Here is a 21326-nt window from a genome sequence, read left to right on the forward strand (position 1 = left end):
AACTGGCTTATAGGGGTACGATTGGGTTAATTGTCTTCTTTAGTGTGCCTAGCGGGCTTACGGGGACTCAATTGGGTTATGTTTGATTTGTCTGTTATTACTGCGTTATTCATTCTCTATATCTTTTACATTTATCATATTTGTGTAGCTTGGTAGTTGTTTACCTTTCTATCCCTGTTTATTGTTGACTTAGATTACACTTTTGTATTTTAGTTTTACTATTTCTATTATTGAGCTCAGAAGGTCAATGATGCCTACTGAGTACTCGTTGCTTTGGTACTCATACTATACTTTTGCATCTTTTTTCTGATGCAGATCCGAGTACTGGTAGTCGGCATTGATCCAGTTTCTACCTTTTAGTACTGATTTAGAGCAGGGTAAGCTTTCTGAGGCTGATCTTCCTCTATCTACTCCAGTTTAGTCTTTTGAACTCGAGACTGCTTGTATATACTTTGTATATTTTATATTATGTGTAGTACTTTGGGTATCTTTTAGTAGTGGCTCTAGTACTGACTTTACCAGGTCCTAGAAGGGATTCGTTTGCATATTTGGTCTTTTTTCCTTCTCCCATTTTGATATATTATATGTGTTTCCTTTTCCTTTCTAGTTTTCACTTATTATTACTACTGCTATCATTATATGCAAGTTATTCTGATTTCTGCCTCTTAGCCTGTTATCTGTTATTTTGGGGGCTTGCTTACTAGTGGGATAAGGTAGGTTCTATTATGACTTGAGAAATCGAGCCGTGACACCTTGGTATCAGAGCCTAGGTTTCACTGGTATTATTGGTACTGGAGCCGATATTTAGTAAAGTCCCGCAGATCAGTATGGAGACATCTATATCCTATCTTCATGAGGTTATGGAGCATTTTTAGGGAAAAATCTCAATTTCTTGATCCATTTCAATGCGTGGAGTTTGAGTTGGTTTTTAATTTTTGTTGGTTCACTCTATACATAAATGGCCACAATGCGAGGTTCAAAAGTTGGGGATCGGGACCCTGAGCCCCCTGCTAGAGATCTAACTTGGGTCGAGGTTGACCTAGAGGTGGGGGCAGGATAGAACAGGGGCCCCACCAATGAGGAGGTGGTGGAGAGGTTATCTTGATTCCAGGTCAGCTGTATCTCCACCAGTGACTTAAAATCAGTTCTCCGATGCTTTCTTAGGGAAGCATATGCCTCGCAGCATGTGAGAGCATCTTCAGCATGAGATTACAACATTGAGAGAATGTTCTATATCTATGGCTAAGTATGAGGTGAGATTCCATGAGTTATCCAGATATGACATTATTATTCTGCCTATGGAGCATGAGCGAATTCAATGCTTTTTCAGGGGATTGAGATTGTTGCTTCGTAGGGCTATATAAAGTTTGATGACTTCACAAAAGTCTTTTTGTGAGATACATAAGCATGTTTATTATGTAGAGGAGATGGATCGTGAGGCCCAAGGAGGAAACAATAAGAGAACTCATTACTAGGGCAACTACAACGGTTCATAGTTTAGGGGCTGAGAATTCCATGGTAGGTACCCCCAACGGTAGCTTTCTCAACATTAGGGTCAACTTAGTCATCTAGTCCAGACATCGCTTCAGATATTAGATAGGGATCAGCCCGATTATAAGGGTTCCAATGGTCAGAGTAGTGGTAAGCCATAAAGAGGTATTTAGTCAGGATTATCAAGTCAGTGTGGTCATTCCAGATCTATCAAACCTTTTAGATAGAGCAGGGTGCTCTGGGTATGTTATGACTGTGGGGTTGTTGGTCACTTCACCCATGAGTGTCCTCAGCGTAGGATCATTGAGCCTTCAGTTCAGACTGCACAACCGATCAGATCAGTACCTTTGCTAGCTAGGGTTGGTGCACAGGGTTGTCGAGGTAGTCACCAAGGTTCTAAAGATGGTCAACAAGGAGGCAGGATAACTGGACGGACAAGCACCCAGCCAGTAGTAGACAGGGTCAGTTGTATGCTGTACCAGGTAGATCAGAGGCTGAGGCTTTGGATGTTGTGATTAGAGGTATGATATTTTTATGCCATCAGCCATCTTCTGCTTTGTTTAATCCTGATTTCACATTTGCATATATTTCTGCTTATTTTGCATTGCAATTGGGTTTATGTTTAGAGTCCTTATTTGTGCCATTACATATAGCTACCCCCGTGGGTGATTTTTTAGTAGTGAATCAAGTATATAGATCTTTTTGGTGACTTACGGGATTTTGATACTCTGATTGATCTCATTATCCTAGATATGGTAGATTTTGATGTGATTCTAGGAATTGATTGGCTATCTCCTTACCATGGGTTCTTGGATTGTTTTGCTAAGACCGTTACCTTAGCCTTGCCTGGCGTACCTGTTAGACCTCGTAAAAGTTCTAGTTTAATTCAGTCTCATATAACTTGTAATAAGGGGTCCCAGACTTAGAAAAATTTAGCTAAGTGTTAAGACTTAGAATCATTTTAGCCTTCATAATTGGATGATCTTATTTTCGATCCTTATGACCTTAGAATGTCGATTTTTTAAATTGATTCATGATCAGGGCTGTCTATAGGTCGTCTCGGGTGAGTTTCAGAAATTTCAAACATCATTTGAGTCACGTTTTTATACCAAAACAACAAGCCAACACGATCATGACGCGTCGCATTGGCTATCGCATCGACACCATCGACGTGGCGCATCGGTTATTGCATCACTGGGCACAGTTTTCACATTTTAGTTACGAGTTGTGGGGGCAATTAAGTCACTTTTCTCCCACATTAAACCCCCATAACACTAAATTCAGCCCCTCAATAGGCAAAATACATTCACTCATTCATAAAATCCTCTCAAGAAATAAACCCTAGTTCATCAAGCTCAAGATCAAGTTCCAAAAAATCCCTAACAATCTTCATGAATTCTATCACTCAGGTATGTTAGGTGTTTATCCTTGGGTTTCCTTCCACTCTTGTAGTTCAAGAACTCCTTTCAAAATATGAATTATGATTCCCATGTTATGAATTGAATTATTCTCATGTTTGTGTTGTTGTATGGGTTTCAAGTTAAAATCTTTTATGAGTTCTATGAAAGTAAGTTAGCATGTGTGTTGGATTATGAATCTCTCATGTCAAAACCCTTGAATTTACAAGTTGCATGTTGTAGTTATTATACCCTATGTGGTTACTTTTCATATATAGCAATTATGCTCCCTAAGTGTTTGATAAAATGTCCATATGAGTGAATTATGCATGGTAACCTATTGTTGTGTTGCTAAAGTTGTGACATAAGTTTATCAATTATGCTATCGAGTCCTGGAGGTAGTTATTACCCAAAATCTAGTTGTTTACTTAGTTGCAGTAGTTATAGAATAGTCCCTGTAAAGGTCAAGAATGGTAGTACTCAGTTAGTTAATAAAACTCAGTGAATTCAGTCCAGTTCAGTTAGTCAACACGATCAAGGTCAGTTCAATTAAGCTTAGTAAATCTAGTGATCAATGTCTTTTAGTTGGGAGTAGGATTCAGCACTGAGTGAACCTAGGGATGGGGGCATTCTTGCCAGTTAGGGTTTAAACCTTAGTAGCAATCCCTGAGTTATAGAACTACGTAGCTAGCATGGGGTAAGTCGTCTTCCTGCCAGACTAGGGTTGACGTAATCATATATAATTCATGAGTCTTCCTGCCAGATTAAGTTGACACGACATTGTTAGTATCCCGTGGCAAGATGCTAACACCCTTCTAACTAGGTCACAGGTTGGACCCCAAATCAATTTATATCAAGGTATATCGGTTAGATGAACACTCCCACAGTTATAGTTTCAGTCTTAGTATTCAGTGACAAACTCATTCAGTTCTACAGAACCATGGTTATCAGTTATCAGTTACTCAGCCATCATAATTCAGTACTCAGTTTCAGTATAATCTCAGGTACATGATGTCTGCCTATATGAACAGTATAAATGTTCAGTATGTTCAGTAGTTACAGTTTTGCATATACTCTCATCCAGTTACTTTATGATGTTCATTTAGTCAGTTATCATCTCATACATATGAACTCATGTATATCAGCCTTACCTCACTTAGCATACCAGTACATTCGATGTAGTAATCACATACTTTATTTTGTGCTATGATGTCTTATATCGTAGGTTCACACGCTCAGGTTCCTGACCGTACTTAGCAGCTTAGGCTATCAGCAGCAGATATAGTGGTGAGTCCTCATATTTTGAGGACAAAGTTTATCTATTTCAGTATTCCAGCAGTTTAATAGTTATTTCAGTCGGAGTTAGTTGGGGGGTTTTCTCATCAACTCCATATTTAGTCAGTTAGAGGATTTCAGACTAGCATAGTCAGTTATTCAATTCCAGTATTATATTCAGTGCTCACAGCAGGTACCAGTCATGAGTTAGCTTGTGGTCCTTCGGGCTTGTAAGTATCATGTAATGGCCAGGGTGTACTCTCGAGGCATTACAAACTTGGTATCAAAGCCTAAAGTTCTAAAGAATCCTAGGGAGTCTAAAAGTCATGTCAAGTAAAGTATTGTTCATGGGTGTGTAGCGCGCCACACTTATGGACAAGAGGCTATGAGGTATTTTTAGGAGAACGTTCCCTTTTTTCTATGCGCATATCGTGCGAGTGAGCATGAGCTTAAGTTAAACTCTCTGTCTAATCCAACTTTTTCTTTCATTTACAGAATATGCCTCCTAGAAAGACTAACGGAAGAAGGACTGGGAACCATACAACACCTTCGCCCGTTTAGGAAGGTCCCCTAAATGAGCATGTCTCCCATGTAGAATTTGGAGTTGCATTCACCACTCTAGCTCATTATATAGTGTCCTAGTTAGAATGCCCAACTGCTATTCAGGCCAACCTAGTGGACAATAACACTACAACCAGGATTCGAGACTTCACCTGAATGAACCCTTCCTCATTTTTAGGGTCTAAGTCTGAAGAGAACCCACAAGAATTCCTTGACATAGTACAGAGGTAACAGACATTATGGGGGTAACTTCTAGTGAGAGTGTTGAGTTAGCTTCCTATCAGTTACAAGATGTGGATCATACATGGTTTAAATAGTGGAAGGTAGATAGGGGCGCAGATGTAGGGCCTATAGAATGCGAGGAGTTTGCTACTGCCTTTTTAGATAGTTTTTTTCCATTGGAGTTATGGGAGGTTAAGGTGTAAGAATTTATCAATCTAAAGTAGGTCAACATTAGTGTGAAAGAGTATTCCCTCAAGTTTACTCAGTTGGCCAGGCATGCTCCTCATGTGGTAGCTCATCACAGGTCTAAGATGAGCAAGTTCATGTCTGGTGTGTCTGACAGTGTGGTTAAAGAGTGTAGGACCGCAATGCTAATAAGAAGATGGAGTTGGCTTTGTTGATGGTCCTTTCTCAATAGATTGAGAAATAAAACACTAAAGAGAAAGAGAGGGAGAACAAAAGGGCTAGAACATATAGCTTTAGTTTTGCTCAGCCAAAGTCAGAGGGTGGTAATCGTTCTCAGTTCCACCTGAGATATTCATTCCCAGCTTCGTCCTCAGCCAGTGCTCCAGTTCCTAAATTCAGAATTGGTAATAAGGATAGATAGCTAGGCTCTAAATCTCAGGATAGTGTTAGTAGAGCTCGAATAAATCTTCTCCGCCAGAAATATGTCAGAAATCATTAGGGTGTCTATAGGGCTGGCAATGATGTATGCTTCGATTGTAGTAAACCAGGTCATAGAATTCGAGAATATCCTCAGGTGGGTTCATAGAGTCAGCATAATCGTCCCCCAGCTCAGTTTGAACACCCGTCTTAGCATGGTGCCACTTCCATTGCCACTAGTTGGCAGTGCCCAAACAGGCTCTATGCACTTCAATCCCAACAGGATCAGGAAATTTCTCTTGATGTGGTCACTGATACGTTATAAGTTTTCCATTTATATATTTATGCTTTGCTAGATTCAGGAGCTTCTTTGTCCTTTGTAACTCTTTATATAGCAACCATCTTTAGAGTCAGCCGAAAAATCTAAGCAGAATCCTTATTGGTCTCTACCCTAGTGGGTAAATCTATCATATCCCAATGGGTATATAGGAACTGTCCGGTTGTGGTATCTTAGAAAATTACTTCAGCAAACTTAGTAGAGTTAGAGATGATGGATTTTAACGTCATTCTCAGCATGGATTGGCTCCATTCATGTGTGCTTCAGTTGATTATAGGAGCAAATTGTCTATCTTCAGTTCCCAAATGAACCAGTCCTTGAATGGAGGCGTAGTATCATAGCACTTAAGGGTCAAATTGTTTCATACCTTGGATCGAGGAAAATAATATCCAAGGGGTGTGTCTATCATTTGGTGAGAGTCAAAGACTTTAGTTCTGAGACTCCTAACCTTGAGTCAGTTTTAGTCTCAAGTGAATTCCCAGATGTGTTTCCCAAAGATCTCCCCAGAGTTCCTCCCAAAATAGAAATTGACTTCGAAATAGACCTTCTTCCTGATACTCAGCCCATCTCTATTCTGCCATACAGAATGGCTCCTGGTGAACTTAAAAATTTAAAAGAACAGTTGAAAGACCTCTTAGACAAAGGATTTATGAAGCCCAGTATATCTCCTTGGGGTGCTCCAGTCCTATTCGTGCAAAGGAAAGATGGTTCTCTTAGAATGTGTATAGACTACCATCAGTTGAACAAAGTCATAGTCAAGAATAAGTACCCACTTCCTAGAATCGATGACTTTTTCAACCAAATTCAGGGTGCCAGTTACTTTTCTAAGATAGACCTCAGATCAGACTATCATCAGCTCAAAGTAAGAGAGTGTGACATTCCAAAAATAGCTTTCAGAACCCGATATGGTTACTTTGAATTCCTAGTCATGTCATTTGGTCTTACCAATGCTCCAACAACTTTCATAGACTTGATGAACCGTGTTTTCAAGCAGTACTTGAACATGTTCATCATAGTCTTCATGGATGACTTCCTTGTCTACTCCCGCAATGAATATAATCATGCAGACCATCTCAAAATAGTGTTACAAACTCTCTGAGCCTATCAGTTGTTCACTAAATTCAGTAAGTGTAAGTTTCGGCTAAGGTCAGTAGCATTCCTTAGTCATATAGTTTCTGGTGATGGCATTAGAGTTGAACCTCAAAAAATTGAAGCAGTGAAAAACTGGCCTAGACCAATCTCTCCATCATATATTAGGAGTTTCTTGGGGTTTTTTGGCTATTATCGATAGTTTGTTAAAGGTTTTTTGTCTATTGCATCCCCCATGTACAAATTGACTCAGAAGAAAGTCAAGTTCGGTGGTCATTTTCTTGTGAGAAGAGTTTTCAGAAGTTGAAGACTCGATTCACTACAGCCCCTATTTTGACTTTTTTCGATGGTTCAGATGGATTTATGGTATATTGTGATGCTTCCAAAGTTGGCTTGAGGTGTGTTTTGATGCAGAAGAGTAAGGTTGTGGCCTACTCCTCTAGACAATTAAGCCCCATGAAAAGAATTATCCTACCTATGAACTTGAATTAGCAGCTGTTATGTTTGCCTTTAAGATTTGGAGGCACTATTTGTATGGGGTGCATGTTGATGTATTCACAGACCACAAAAGCTTGTAGTATGTGTTTTCATAGAAAGACCTGAACTTGCATCAGAGAAGGTGGTTAAAGTTGTTTAAAGACTACGATATGAGTGTTCTATATCATCCGGGAAAGGCTAATGTAGTGGCAGATACTCTTAGTAAGTTATCCATGGGTAGTGTCGCTCATGTTGAGGATGGTAAGAAGAAGTTAGTTTAGGAAGTTCATTAGCTTGCCAGACTAGGTATCCCATTATCCATCATCTCAGATAGAGGTACGCAGTTCACCTCTCACTTTTGGAAAGCTTTCTAGGTCTTGGTACCCAAGTCCATTTCAGTATAACCTTTCACCCCGAGATAGATGGTCAAGCAGAAAGGACCATTAAGACTTTAGAAGATATGTTGAGAGTATATGTCGTTGACTTTAAGGGCATTTGGGATAACCACTTACCTTTGATTGAGTTTGCGTATAATAACAACTATTATTCCAGTATTCATATGGCTTTGTTTGAGTCTTTTTATGGGAGAAGATATAGATATCCCATTGGTTGGTTTAAAGTAGGTGAGGCCTTGGTAGTGGGGCCTGACTTGGTGTTTGATACTTTAGAGAAAGTGTAGTTGATCAGGGAGAAGCTTAAGGCAACCTAAAGCCGACAGAAATCTTATGCAAATATGAGAAGGAAAGATCTTGAATTTGAAATTCATAATTATGTGTATCTGAAAATCTCTCCCATGAAGGGGTTAAGAGGTTTGGTAAGAAAGGAAAGCTTAGTCCCCGATACGTTGGTCCTTATAGGATTCTGAGTCATTTTGGTGAGATAGCTTATGAGGTTGAGTTACCTGCAGACTTAGCATCAGTGCATCCAGTGTTTCATATCTCCTTGTTAAAGAAGTGCATAGGTGACCCAACAGTTGTAGTCCCCAAAGAGGGTGTAGATGTTCAGAACAATCTCTCTTATGAGAAAGTCCCATTCAAAATCCTTGATCATCAGAGTCGCAGACTAAGGAACAAAAAAGTTTCTTTGGTCCAAGTTCTTTGCCGAAATCAGTTCGTTAAGGGAGCTACTTGGGAAGCAGAGGCAGACATGCAAACCAAGTACCCTCACCTCTTCTCCGCAAACTCAGACTCAGCCTAAGGTAACAACCTTCCATAGATTTACTATATTCCATGCTTAGTTATAGCTGTATAACATTCTCATATCATTCATACATTCATGAAATTGTTCAATCATGTGTCATGTCTCCAGAATTCAGTCATGCTTTAGTTATGCATGTTAGTGTAAGTACAGTTCCTCAGTTTCTCTTAGTTCAGTCTCATTAGAAGACGAATGTTCCCAAGGGGTAGTTAATGTAAGACCCTGTAAAAGTTCTAGTTCAATTCAGTCCCATATAGCTTTTAATAAGGGGTCCAAGACTTAGAAAAATTTAGCTAAGTGTTAAGACTTAGAATCATTTTAACCTTCATAATTGGATGATCTTATTTTCAATCCTTAAGAATTTAGAATGCCGATTTTTTAAATTAATTCATGATCAGGGTTATCTATAGGTCGTCTCGGGTGAGTTTTGGAATTTTTGGACATCATTTGAGTCACGTTTGAATGACTAAAACAGCAAGCCAAAATGATCATGATGCGTCGCATTGGCTATCGCATCGATGTGGCGCATCGGTTATCACATCACTGGGAGCAGTTTTCACATTTTAGTTATGGGTTATGGGGGCAATTAAGTCATTTTTCTCCCACATTAAACCCCCATAACACAAAATTCAGCCCCTCGATAGGCAAAATACATTTAATCATTCACAAAATCCTCTCAAGAAATAAACGCTAGTTCATCAAGCTCAAGATCAAGTTCCAAAAAATCCCCAATAATCTTTATGAATTTTGTCACTCAGGTATGTTAGGTGTTTATCCTTGGGGTTTTTTCCACCCTTGGAGTTCAAGAACCCCTTTTAAAACATGAATTATGATTCCTATGTTATGAGTTGAATTATGCTCATGTTTGTGTTGCTATATGGGTTTTGAGTTAAGATCTTTTATGAGTTCTATAAAATTAAGTTAGCATGTGTGTTGGATTATGAATCTCTCATGTCAAAACCCTTGAATTTACAAGTTTTATATTATATTTATGATACCCTATGTGTTTAGTTTTCATGTATAGCAATCATGCTCCCTATGTGTTTGATAAAATATCCATATGAGTAAATTATTCATGGTAACCTATTATTGTATTGCTAGAGTTATGATATGAGTTTATCAATTATGCTATCGAGTCCTGGGAGTATTTATTACCCAAAATCTAGCTGTTTACTTAGTTGAAGTAGTTATAGAATAGTCTCAGTAAAGGTTAAGAATACTAGTACTCAGTCAGTTAATAGAACTCAGTGAACTCAGTCCAGTTCAGTTAGTCAACATGATTAGGGTTAGTTCAGTCAAGCTTAGTATAATCTAGTGATCAGTGTCTTTCAGTTGGGAGTAGGATTCAGCACCGTGCAAACCTAGGGATGGAGGAATTCCTACCAGTTAGGGTTTGACCCTTAGTAGCAATCCCTGAGTTACAAAACTGTGTAGCCAACGTAGGGTAAGTCATTTTCCTTCCAGACCAGGGAAAGTATTAAAGGAGTGTAGGACTGCCATGCTTATTGGAGACATGGATCTTGCTAGGTTGATGATTCATGCTCAGAAGATTGAGGCAGAGAAGTTGAAGGGAAGAGATAAAAATAATAAGAGGGCTAGAATGGGATAGTTTGAGTATGGCCAGGCTAGGTCTCAAGGGGGAAACCATTTGCAATTTTAGAATCATTCATCTATGCCAGCACTATTTTTAGCTAGTGCTCCCGCTCCCAAAGGTAGACAGAAGAAGTGGGGAAAATCTTCTATATACAGATCTTAGAATAGTGTGAGTGGGAGGCCCAATTATCTGACCTGTGCTAAGTGTGGTAAACCTCACCCTGGTGAGTTTTTGAAGGAAACAAAGGGTTGTTACGGTTTTGGTATGGTGGGTCATAAAAACAAAGAGTGTCCATACGATAAGCAGGGAAACAAAGATGTTCGTCCCCAGATTTAGGCTACTAGTGCACTAGCTCCTTTAGGTTGCCCAGTTCCTCCTCATGGCGCATCATTTAGTACCAGTGACGGTCAGCGCCAGAATCGATTCTATGCTTTACCATCCTATCAGGAGTAGGAAGATTCACCAGATGTTGTTACTGGTATGCTCCATGTCTTTCATCTTGATATTTATGTGTTGTTAGACCCCAGGTCGAGTTTCTCTTATGTGACCCCATTAGTTGCAGTAAATTTTGAGATGAGTTCTACAAATATCCCTGAACCCTTCTTGGTTTCTACCCTAGTGGGTGAGTTAGTTGTTGCTAAATAGATCTATAGAAAATGTCCATTCACTTTTCTTTATAAATTCATGTTAGCAGACCTAATAGAGTTAGATTTGATTAACTTTGATCTTAATCTTGGTATGGATTGACTTCATTCCTGTTATGCCTCTATAGATTGTCTCACCTGAGTGGTGAAGTTTTAGTTTCCAAATGAGCTAGTCTTTGAGTAAAAAGGTAATTCAGTGTCTCCCAACAGACGTTTCATATCTTATCTTAAAGACCGAAAGTTGATTTCAAAAGGGTGTATCTATCATCTAGTTTGAGTCAAGGATATTAAGTTTGAGACTCCAAAAGTTCACTCAGTTAGTGTAGTTAATGAGTTTGTCTTGATAGGAAAATAGAATTTGGTATTGACCTTCTTCCAGATACTCAACCTATTTCTATACCTCCATATCGTATGGCTCCCACTGAGCTTAAGGAGTTGAAGGAGCAACTCAAAGATCTTTTAAATAAAGGTTTCGCAAGGCTTAGCGGTTCTCCATGAGGCGCTCCCATCCTATTCGTGCGAAATAAAGATGGTTCTTTGGCATGTGCATTGTCTATCGTCAGTTAAATAAAGTCATAGTAAAAAAAAATATCCTCTTCCTAGAATTGATGACTTATTTGATCAACTCCAAGGTACAAGTTATTTCTCAAATATAGAACTTAGATCCGGCTATCATAAGCTTAAAGTAAGGGAGTATGACATTCCAAAGACAACTTTTAGAACCCGTTATGGTCATTTTGAGTTTCTAGTCATGTCCTTCAGGCTAACCAATGCCCCAGTAGCCTTCATGGACTTGATGAACAGAGTGTTCAAATAATATCTGGACATGTTTTTCATAGTCTTTATCAATGATATCCTTGTCTACTCTCGTAGTAAGGATGATTATGCAAAGCATCTTAGAATTGTGTTGCAAACTCTTAGAGATCACCAGTTGTTTGAAAAATTTAGCAAGTGTGAATTTTGGCTCCAATCAGTAGCTTTCTTTGGTCATATTATTTCTAGTGAGGGTATTAGAGTTGATCCCCAAAAGACAGAAGTCATAAGAAATTAGCCTAGACCTATCTCTCTATCAGACATTAGGAGTTTCTTGGGTCTAGCTGGTTAGAACAGACGTTTTATTGAGGGTTTATCGTTTATTGCATCTCCCATGTCTAGATTGACTCAAAATAAAGTTAAGTTTCAGTGGTCAAATTCCTTCAAGAATAGTTTTTGGGAGTTGAAGACTCGACTCGCTTCAGCCTCATTCCTAGCATTACCTGATGGTACAGATGGTTTTGTCATTTATTATGATGCCTTTAAAGTTGGTCTGGGTTGTGTTTTGATGTAGAGAGGTAAGGTCCTATGCCTCTAAACAACTTAAGCATCATGAAAATAACTACCCTACCCATGATCTTGAGTTAGCTGTTGTTGTGTTTGCTTTGAAAAGTTGGAGACATTATTTGTATGGGGTGCATGCTGATGTGTTCACGGATCACAAAAGCTTGTAATATATATTTACTCAGAGAGAACTGAACGTCGGTCAGAGAAGGTGGTTAGAGTTATTGAAAGATAATGATATGAGTGTGCTGTATCATTTGAGTAAGGCTAATATAGTGCTAGACGCCCTTAGTAGATTGTCTATGGGTAGTGTTACTTATGTGGAGGATGATGAGAAAGAGTTAGTTCGGGAAGTTCACCACTTAGCTAGATTGGATATGAGATTGGTTGATTCAGCTGAAGGGAATATTTGCGTTCAGAGTAGTTCCAAATCTTCCCTAGCTTTGGAGGTAAAGAAGAAGCAAGATAAGGATTCTAGTTTAGTCAAACTGAAGGAATCAGTTAAAGACCAAAAGGTAGAGGTTTTCTCCTAAGGTGGAGATGGTGTGTTGAGATACCAAAGTAGATTGTGTGTGCCTTGTGTTGATGATTTAAGGTAGAGAATTATGATGAAAGCGCATGGTGTGCGTTATTCTATCATTCTAGATCCACCAAGATGTACCGTGACTTGTGGGAAATCTATTGGTGGAGTGTTATAAAGAAATATATATCGAAGTTTATAGCCAAGTGTGAAACTTGTCAACAGGTTAAGGTAGAGCACCAAAGACCTGGTGATGCATTGTAAGAGTTTGGTGTCCCCACTTGGAAGTGGAAAGAGGTGAATATGGATTTTGTGACTGGTTTACCCCATTCGCGTCGTCATTGTGATTTGATTTTGGTTATTGTAGATAGACTGACTAAGTAAGCGAATTTCTTGCCAGTTCATACATCCTATATAGCTGAAGATTATACTAAGTTGTATATCCAAGAGATGGTTAGATTGCATGGAGTTCCTTTATCCATCATCTCAGATAGGGGTACTCAGTTTACCTCTTAGTTTTGGAAAGCTTTCAGAAGGATCTTGGTACCTAGGTTCATCTCAGTTCATCTTTTCATCCACAGATAGATGGTCAGGCAGAGAGGACCATTTAGACTTTAAAGGATATGTTGAGGGCATGTGTTCTTGATTTCAAGGGTAGTTGGGATGAGTATTTTCCATTAATTAAGTTCGCTTATAATAACAGTTACCATGCTACTATTCAGATGGCTCCATTTGAGGCTCTTTATGGGCGAAGATGTTGATCGCCAGTTGGATAGTTTGAAGTGGGTGAAGCCGCTTTGATTGGGCTAGACATGGTGTTTGAAGCCATGGAAAAAGTTCAGTTGATTAGAGAAAGATTGAAAGCATCCCAAAGTCATAAAAAATTTTATAAAGACGTGAGAAGAAGAGATCTCGAGTTCGAGGTTGATGATCTTGTGTATTTAAAAGTTTCACCCATGAAAGGGGTGAAGAGATTTGGAAAGAAGGGCAAGCTTAGTCCCCGTTATGTTGGTCCTTTTTGTATTTTGAGTAATGTTGGAAAGGTAGCGTGTGATCTTGAGATACCCGCAGATTTATCCTTAGTTCATCCAGTATTCCATGTGTCCTTGTTAAAGAAGTGCATGGACAATTCAGTTGTTATATTTCTCTAGAAAGTACAGATATTCAGAATAGTCTTTCTTACGAAGAATTCCCAGTAGACATTCTTGATCATCAGATCCGTACACTAAGGAACAAAGAAGTTTCCTTGGTCAAAGTTCTGTGGAGAAATCAGTCCGTTGAGGGTGCTACTTAGGAAGCAGAATTAGACATGCGTTCAAAGTATCCTCATCTCTTTTCCATGAAACCAGATTCAGCCAAAAGTAATAGTTTTCCTTCATTCAGTTCTCTTCCAGTTTCAGATTCATCCGTATAGCTATTTTCATGTAAATTCATGCACTCTCAGATCAATTTAGTTGCTCATTATGCTGAGATTCGGTCATACATTTTATTTTAGTTGTGCATGATAGCTTATAGCCTCATATTCCTCAATATTTTAAGATTAACTAGCCACATTCGAGAACGAATGTTCCCAAGGGGAAGATATTATAATACCTCATACTTTTCCTAGCTTAATTTAGTTCCTAGAATGTGAAGGGATAGATTCCAAAATGAATAACATTTATTCCATGTGAAAATTTCTAGATTTAGACTTTCTATTGTGTGAAAAATTGAATAAGCTTTCCATCGATACCAAATTTGCCCAAATCCGACACTCGGTTGAGAAGTTAGAGCATTTTTAAGTTAACAGTGTGCCACCTGGCACCCACCACATCGCGGTGGAGGGTAAAATGACAATCGTCATATTCCAATGGACCTCCGCAATATTGGTGTATCACGGAGATATCCCATTTCCCATTTGTCACTTTCTAGTAAGCTTACGCGATTTCACCTCATCACGACAATGGCAAAAATGGCATTCCAAAGGGGCACCGCGATGGTGCCGCATCGCAGAGAACGCCCAGTTCCCAATTGTCCTATTTCTAGTGAGCCACCATGATAGGGCACATCGTGGTGGTCTGCTAGTTCAAAAAAATGTTGCGAGTTCAATTCCGACTTAAGGTTTAATAGGGGTATTTTGGTTAATCCCCAAGGCCCCAATTCGTCCAAAAACAAGGAATTAAATATATTCAAGGCACTTTATGCCCAATTTCATCAATTCTCTCTCAAAGCAAAACCCAAGAGCTCCAAAGGTTCTTCTCCAAGAAATCAAAATCCTCCATAGTTTCTCCAAGGAAGCTTAAAATTGAGGATTCCCAAGACAAGATAATCAAGAACTCATCTCCAGGAACTCAAATAGGAATCCAAAATTCAAGATTTCTTCATTTAATCATCTATCAAGGTATGTGGGGTTTATGAACAAGGATCTTCTTTCATTCTTGTGCCCAAAACCAAGTTTTAATTACAATTTCATATAATTTTGAATGTTTGTACATGAATTTTAAATTAGGGTTCATACCCATTATTGCTAATTGCAAGATTATAAGATTTCCAATATTTTAGAAGTTGAATTGTATGTCTATTTTCATACTTTCATGCCTATTGCAGAAATTTATAGATTTTGAGATGAATTATCAATGTTTTCATAATTAAGCATGAATATTACGATGTTTTGCTATCATTTTGATGTATGGGTTATTAAGCCCAAGTTTATATGTTGATGTTTCAAGAAAGATGATGCTTTAAACATCCTATGATGAGTTTATTCACAGATTTTTAGTAAAGCTTTGATCTTTTGATCCTAAGCTAAGATAAGGAGTCCATATTGTTCATATAGTTTGAAATTTAAAGAAAGAGAAGCATAATTGGTTTTCATTATAAACCCTTGTGCTATTTTAAGGTGGATTTCCTGAAGTTCTGAGTGATAAGTATGGGAGTAGTATTTAGCACCAAGTTGGGTATGATTCCAAGGTCTCATGCCTCAGAACTATGTGCCACCGTAGGTTTATGATTTGCCCATAGTGGGCTAATATAGTGATCACTTAAGTTAAGGTTCTATTTTGATGGCAAGGTTAGAACAGCTCTCCCCAACGTGGGTAAGACATTGGACTCCATGACAACTCACATGGTTTATGTCGGTTAGAAGTACCTCCCAAAGTTCCTAAGTCCTAAGACAGAATAACAGAAAAGATTTTAGAAAAATAAGTGCAAAGGCTCACCAGTTTATTCAGACTATGCTTTACAGAAAGATATTTAACTACAATTTTCAGCTTTCATATTTCAGATTTAAGAGTGTGTCCTTTGTACACTTAGATAATACTATTTAAAGAGAGAAAACAAGTACAACTTGTAGAACTAAATGTTATGACTCACTAGATTTATAAAGTTTGATTTGCTATGTATGATTTTAGATTTTAGTTTTCAGATATTCTAGTTTATGTGAGTCATTTTCATTTAGCATGCATTGTTTTAAAAATTATGATGATGAGATAATATTTTTCTTATGCACATCACCCCCATATACTCAGTACATCCTCAAAGTACTGATCCACATATACGTCTATGTGCTACATTGTCTCATAATATAGGTTTAAGTGCTCAGTATCAACAACAAAAGTAGTTCGAGCATCTCTATCTACATCCGACAGTTGGCGAGTCCTCATAGTTTGAGGATTATTCATTCAGATTTTGTAGCTTATTAGTTCACATGATTCAGTATTCTTTTAGACATTTCGAGTTAGCTGGGGGCTTGTCCCAGTGACTCTCTTGATATTAGTAGTAGAGGCTTATTAAATTACTAGTTTACAGTCAGATTATTCAATTTTGATTTTCAGACATCATATTTAGATTATTCTCAGATATTTCATTCAGTTTTCCATATTTAGTATGACTTTTATGTCTACATTTTCATTATTATGAGATTCAGACTTAGGAAAAGGTAGACAGGGTTAGCTTAAGGTTACTCCCAGTCTTGAGTATCGTGTGACATTTCAGAGTTAGATTTTGGCGTGTTATAATAGTCAACTTTAGGATCTTCTAGGTAAGGGATCTATCAGACCGAGTGTATCGGTATGGGGTGCTCCAGTTCTATTTATGAAGAATAAAGATAACTCTATGCATATATGTATCGACTATATATAGTTGAATAAGGTGACTGTGAAGAATAAGTATCCTATGCCTCGTATTGATGATTTTTTTGACCAGCTTTAGGACATGGTAGTGATTTCTAAGATATATTTGAGATCTGTTTTCCATTAGTTGAGAGTTAGGGCTGCGGATATCCCTAAGATAGCCTTCAGGACCCATTATGGACATTATGAGTTCCTAGTGATGTCTTTTAGATTGACTTATGTCCCAACAGCTTTCATGGATTTGATGAATCACGTGTTCAGGCCATATTTATACTCCTTCGTGATAATATTTATTGATGACATATTGGTATATTCGAGGAGTAGGAAGGAGCACGAGCGACATTTGAGGACTGTGCTCCACATTTTAAGAGATTATTAGTTTTATGCCAAATTCTCAAAGTATGAGTTCTAGCTTGAGTCTGTAACTTTCTTAGGACACGTAGTGTCCAAGGATGGTATTATGATAGACCCAGCAAGGATTGAGGCTATTCGTAGTTGGGCTAGGCCTGCGTCACCTTCTGAGGTTTGTAGTTTTATTGGGTTGGCAGGTTACTGTAGGTGGTTCATTGAGGGTGTTTATTGTATTACAACCCCTATGACTAGATTGACAAGGAAGGAAGTTATGTTTCAGTGGTTTGTGAGCTGTGAGGCGAGCTTTCTGAAGATCAAGGATTTACTTACTTTAGATCCTGTTTTGGCTCTTCTAGTTGAGGGCGATGGTTTTACTATTTATTGTGATGTGTCTAGTGTTGGTTTAGGGTGTGTTCTGATGCAGCGGGATCATGTTATTATTATATGCATTGAGGCAGCTGAAGGTGCATGAGCACAACTACCCCACTCATGACTTAGATTTGGCAATGGTAGTATTTGCGCTTAGGATTTGGAGACATTATTTGTATGGGGTTTTCTATGAGATATTTATTGATCACTACAGTCTTCATTATATTTCGACCCATAAGGATTTTAGTTCGAACCAATGCAGGTGGATTGAGTTGCTGAAGGACTATGATATCTCTATTCTCTACCATCGGGGCAAGGCGAATGTGGTAGCAGATACCTTGAGCCTGAAGTCAGTGAGTATGGTAGCTTAGCCTTTATTTCAATTTATCAAGAATCGTTAGCTTTGGACATCCAGTCCTTATCTAACTTGATGATTCAACTGGATATTTCTAATCTATAGAGGATCATTGCTAGTATTGAGGCCAGATCTACCTTGTTGGAGTAGATTCTGATTCATCAGTTTGAGATAGTAGGCTCTGTAACATTCGAGAGTAGGTGTTGAGAGGTGAGTCTAGGTGGGTTACCCTAGATTCTGAGGGTGTCTTGAGTTTTGACAATAGAATTTTTGTTCCAAATGTTGGAAATTTGATTCAGTTGATTCTTTGCAAGGCTTATAGCTCCAGATATTCTATTCACCCTAGTACAGCTAAGATGTATAGGGATTTAAGGCAGCATTAATGGTAGAGTATATGCGGAGAGATATAGCATGCTTTGTAGCTTGATGCCTTTGTTGTCAGTAGGCAAAGGCCAAGCATCAGAGACCTAGTGGATTGCTTCAGCAACTACCCATTCCCGAGTGGAAGTGGGAGTGAGTTACTATGGATTTTGTAGGTAGATTGTCTCTCACTTCCTATCATTTTGATATTATTTGGGTCATCGTGGATAAATTCACTAAGTCTGCACATTTATCCCCATTTGAGTTTCCTATAATGCTTAGAGGTTAGCTCGTGTTTACATTCAGGAGGTGGCTCGCCTACATGAGGTTCCTGTGTCCAATATTTTAGACTGAGGCTCTTCGTTCACTTCTAGATTCTGAAGGACATTTCAGGAAGAGTTGGGGACCCAGGTTGACCTTAGCATAACTTTTCATCCCTAGACTAACGGACAGTCAGAGTAGACTATCCAGATTTTGGAAGACATGCTCCCACCTTCGTATTAGATTTTGAGGGTCAGTGGGACCAGTTTCTACCTTTGGCCGAGCTTGCATATAATAATGGTTTTCACTCGAGTATTTAGATAGACACATTTAAGCCATTATATTTAGATGATGTCGATCTCCTATTTGTTGGATTGAGACTTCTGAGGATAGACCTCATGGTAGAGATTTGCTTCGCAAGTCAGTAGACCGAGTTCACGTGATTCCGAACAGACTTCGAGCAACTTAGAGTAGACAGGGGAGTTATACTGATCGTAGACGTTGTCCATTGAGGTTCAGAGTTGTTGACAGGGTCTTCATTTGAGTATAGCCTATAAAGGGCGGGATGAGATTTGAGAGGAGGGACAAGCATAGCCCCAGGTATATTGGGTCCTTTGAGATTCTACAGATAGTTCCATAGGTAGCTTATGTATTGGCATTGTCTCCTGCCTTCTTAGCCATTCACCTGATGTTTTATGTATTTATGTTGCAAAAGTATATTTCATATGAGTCGCACATGCTCTGGTGGGACTCGGTTCAGTTGGATGAGAGGTTGGCTTTTATAGAGGAGCCAACGTCCATTTTGGCCAAAGATGTCAGACGGTTGCGCTCCAGGAACGTTTTAGTGGTTAAGGTTCAGTGGCGTCACCTTCCAGTTGAGGAAGATACTTGGGAGACCTAGCGTGATATGTGCATCAAGTGTCTCTACCTGTTTGAGCCTTCAGGTATTTCCTTATCCTTTACTTTCGCAGATGAAAGTCCTTTTAGTAGTGGATGTTGTAATGACCCTCACAGGCATTTTTTTATTTTCACACACTTTCGATGTCTAGAGATTTTCTATAACTGCCCCAAGTTATTTATGACTTTTTGAGACTGATAATTTGACTTTTTGGCGGTTCGTTTGAAAAATTTAGTAATACAAAAAATATTGTGGAATATTTAATCTAAATTGGCATTAGGTAGAAATATAATTTATTACCCCTCTAAAATGTAATTGATATGTGTTAAATTCTTTAGTTATGGTATATCTATATTATTTTATAATAGCATTTATAGTCTATTAATTTTTTAAGCGGAGATAGTAAATCTAGAAATGTAAAAATATTACTATTACATAATAGAGGTTTTATTAGAAATAATTTTCTATTAATTATGATATATTCAAAATATTATAATTATTTTACCCCAAACCTATGTAATATCTGGGTATATAAATAATGAAATCAAAATTTGTGAATATGGTTGTCCCCCACCACGTGGAAACCGGATGGGGTAGGCAACAAATAGCTAAAGCATGCTACCAATTGAAATATAACACTTAAGGTAACAAATGTTATAATGTAAATGTATTTAAATAATGTATTGGCATGCACTAATGATACATACATACATATATATATATATGTATATATATATACACACGTAAATTGGTAGCTTATTCCTTTGTTTTCTCACATGTACCAACCTGCCTATAATTCTCTACACAAGATCGTACTTACAGTTGTGGTCACTTTTACTACTTCTATTCATATATGTACGTATGTAAATTGTGAAAGAATTTAACAGGAAAATTAATTATCTGCATAAAGTTATTCAAGCCTGTATTCCAATAGGGTATTATTCGGAGGATTCTCGGAGAGATATTTTTAGCTTGTCGTCCAGATAGGCTAGGTTTATCTTATCTTTATATTGAGCTTATTTACGATAATTGAATACTACTATGCTAGTTCTGGTCAAGTACTTATAGTTTGCGTGTCATTTAATACATATTTCATACCTTATTTATACGGTTAGGATTTTGTTATAGTACATTTTGGTATCTTATCTTTCAGTATGATCTAGCATTTATCACTTTAGGATGTGAAATTAAGTTATGAAATTTATAATTTATTCCTTTTTAATTAAGATATGTGATTGGTTAATTACATATATTTTAGTTTTGGTATAGGTTCAACATGTACTTTGTTTCTGTCATTATTTGTGAATTTTGGTACCACTTTGGCATTGGTTATGGTATGGTTTGGATTTTAATATTACAGTTGGGTATGGTTGCTATGTGTTCCAGTTTCAGTCAAACATCTGGTTATGATGATTTGAGAGTTCTGGTACTGTTATGGTTATTCTGGGAGTGTGGTTTCCTTGTGTTTTGGTTTGAGTCTGGTATTTGATTATGAGTATTATTGTATATTATATATTTGGTCTCACATTATGACCCACTATTTTCGGTTTGAATCCAATATGTGATCTCTCATTATTGTCCATCACTACTAGTTCAAGCCTGACGTCTAGCTTCTTATTACTGCCCATTGGTACCGGTTCAAGCCCATTGCTCATCTGGATGGCTACAATGATTTTGTGGGATGAAGTTCAATTACGGATTATTTATGTTTAATTTCATTAACTACTTCTTGTGTATCCCATCGGCTTATAGGTGTACAGTTGGGTTAATTTTCTTTTTCAGTGCGCCTAGTAGGCTTATAGGGGTCCAGTTAGATTATGTTTTATTTGTTTGTTATTACTGCATTATTTATTCTCTGTATCACTTATATTTATTCTTTTATCTTATTTGTTTAGCTTG

Source organism: Capsicum annuum, chromosome 1, assembly GCF_002878395.1.
Source record: "Capsicum annuum cultivar UCD-10X-F1 chromosome 1, UCD10Xv1.1, whole genome shotgun sequence".
Taxonomy (NCBI): Eukaryota; Viridiplantae; Streptophyta; class Magnoliopsida; order Solanales; family Solanaceae; genus Capsicum; species Capsicum annuum.